Source organism: Arachis ipaensis, chromosome B2 (assembly GCF_059453495.1).
Source record: "Arachis ipaensis isolate K30076 ecotype BB chromosome B2, ASM5945349v1, whole genome shotgun sequence".
In the NCBI taxonomy this organism is placed as follows: Eukaryota; Viridiplantae; Streptophyta; class Magnoliopsida; order Fabales; family Fabaceae; genus Arachis; species Arachis ipaensis.
Window position 1 is genome coordinate 51932460 of NC_142437.1, and position 3053 is coordinate 51935512.

General features: G+C 42.3%; 1 non-coding gene across 1 annotated transcript; it reads right to left on the reverse strand.

Annotated features, from left to right (window-relative positions):
* Nucleotides 1–677: 677 nt before the first annotated feature.
* On the reverse strand, nt 678–785 carry LOC148573977 (small nucleolar RNA R71). The gene has a single exon (XR_015906428.1). It is a non-coding gene; the product is annotated as a small nucleolar RNA R71 (small nucleolar RNA).
* Nucleotides 786–3053: the final 2268 nt, after the last annotated feature.

Here is a 3053-nt window from a genome sequence, read left to right on the forward strand (position 1 = left end):
CACTGCTCCTATCTTTACCTTTGTGTTTGGATTCTTCATTCTTCTTCACCCCTATTCCTTTTCTTTTTCTACTAACAATAAGGAACCTCTTTACTGTGACATAGAGGATTCCTCTTCTTTTCTTGTTCTCTTCTCTTTCTTATGAGCAGGAACAAGGAAAAAGGCATTCTTGTTGAAGCTGATCCAGAACCTGAAAGGACTTTGAAGAGGAAACTAAGAGAAGCTAAATTACAACAATCCAGAGACAACCTTATTGAAAATTTCGAACAAGTAAAGGAGATGGCAGCCGAACCCAACAACAATAATGCAAGGAGAATGCTTGGTGACTTTACTGCACCTAATTCCAATTTACATGGAAGAAGCATCTCCATTCCTGCCATTGGAGCAAACAACTTTGAGCTGAAACCTCAATTAGTTTCTCTGATGCAGCAGAACTACAAGTTTCATGGACTTCCATCTGAAGATCCTTTTCAGTTCTTAACTGAATTCTTGCAGATATGTGATACTGTTAAGACTAATGGAGTAGATCCTAAAGTCTACAGGCTCATGCTTTTCCCTTTTGCTTAAGAGACAGAGCTAGAGTGTGGTTAGACTCTCAACCCAAAGATAGCCTGAACTCTTGGGATAAGCTGGTCACGGCTTTCTTAGCCAAGTTCTTTCCTCCTCAAAAGCTGAGCAAGCTTAGAGTGGATGTTCAAACCTTCAGACAGAAGGAAGGTGAATCCCTCTATGAAACTTGGGAGAGATACAAGCAACTGACCAAAAAGTGTCCTTCTGACATGCTTTCAGAATGGACCATCCTGGATATATTCTATGATGGTCTGTCTGAATTATCTAAAATGTCATTTGACACCTCTGCAGGTGGATCCATTCACCTAAAGAAAACGCCTGCAGAAGCTCAAGAACTCATTGACATGGTTGCTAATAACCAGTTCATGTACACTTCTGAGAGGAATCCTGTGAGTAATGGGACGCCTATGAAGAAGGGAGTTCTTGAAATTGATACTCTGAATGCCATATTGGCTCAGAATAAAATATTGACTCAGCAAGTCAATATGATTTCTCAGAGTCTGAATGGAATGCAAGCTGCATCCAACAGTACTCAAGAGGCAGCTTCTGAAGAAGAAGCTTACGATCCTGAGAACCCTGCAATAGTAGAGGTAAATTACTTAGGTGAACCTTATGGAAACACCTATAATCCATCATGGAGAAATCATCCAAATCTCTCATGGAAGGATCAACAAAAGCCTCAACAAGGCTTTAATAATTGTGGAAGATACAGGTTTAGCAATAGCAAGCCTTTTCCATCATCTACTCAGCAACAGACAGAGAACTCTGAACAAAATACCTCTAATTTAGCAAACTTAGTCTCTGATCTGTCCAAGGCCACTGTAAGTTTCATGAATGAAACAAGGTCTTCCATTAGAAATTTGGAAGCACAAGTAGGCCAGCTGAGTAAAAGGATCACTGAAATCCCTCCTAGTACTCTCCCAAGCAATACAGAAGAAAATCCAAAAGGAGAGTGCAAGGCCATTGAATTAATCACCATGGCCGAACCTATGAAGGAAGGAAAGGACGTGAATCCCAAGGAGGAAGACCTCCTGGGACGTCCGGTGATCAATAAGGAGTTTCCCTCTGAGGAACCAAAGGAATCTGAGGCTCATCTAGAGACCATAGAGATTCCATTAAACCTCCTTATGCCATTCATGAGCTCTGATGAGTATTCCTCTTCTGAAGAGAATGAGGATGTTACTGAAGAGCAAGTTACCAAGCACCTTGGTGCAATCATAAAGCTGAATGCCAAATTATTTGGTATTGAGACTTGGGAAGATGAACCTCCCTTGTTCACCAATGAACTAAGTGATCTGGATCAACTGAGATTACTGCAGAAGAAACAGGATCCTGGAAAGTTCTTACTACCTTGTACCATAGGCACCATGATCTTTGAAAAGGCTCTGTGTGACCTTGGTTTAGGGATAAACCTCATGCCCCTCTCTGTAATAGAGAAACTGGTGCAAGCTGCCAAAATCTCATTATAGATGGCAGACAATTCAAGAAAACAGGCCTATGGATAAGTAGAGGACGTGCTAGTAAAGGTTGAAGGCCATTACATCCCTGCTGATTTCATAGTCCTGGATACTGGGAAGGATGAGGATGAATTCATCATCCTTGGAAGACCCTTCCTAGCCACAGCAAGAGCTGTGATTGATGTGGACAGAGGAGAATTGATCCTTCAATTAAATGAGGACAACCTTGTGTTTAAAACTCAAAGATCTCTCTCTATACCCATGGAGAGGAAGCACAGTAAGCTTCTCTCATTGCAGAGTCAACCAGAGCCCCCACAGTCAAACTCTAAGTTTGGTGTTGGGAGGCCACAACTAAACTCTAAGTTTGGTGTTGAACTCCCATATCCAAACTCTATGTTTGGTGTTGGGGAGTCTCAACAATGCTCTGAACATCAGTGAGGCTCCATGAGAGCCCACTGTCAAGCTATTGACATTAAAGAAGCGATTGTTGGGAGGCAACACAATTTTTATTTATCTAATTTCTATTTTCATTATTTTTCATGTTTTATTAGGTTCATGATCATGTGGAGTCACAAAATAAATATAAAAATTGAAAACGAAATCAAAAACAGCAGAAGAAAAATCACACCCTGGAGGAAGACCTTACTGGCGTTTAAACGCTAGTAAGAAGCATGTTTTGGGCGTTCAACACCAGAACAGAGCATGGTTCTAGTGCTGAACGCCAGAAATGGGCAGCATCTGGGCGTTTGAACGCCAGAAATGCACCCTGGAGAAGAGCTGGCGCTGAACGCCCAGAACAAGCATGGTTCTGGCGTTCAATGCCAGAAATGGGCAACAAATGGGCGTTCAACGCCTAGAACAAGCACCAATCTGGCACTGAACGCCCAGAGTTGTGTGGAAGGGCATTTTGCATGCCTAATTTGGTGCAAGGTTGTAAATCCTTGAACACCTCAGGATCTGTGGACCCCACAGGAGCCCCACCTACCTCCACTCACTTCTTCTCACCCCTCTTTCACACAATCCTAT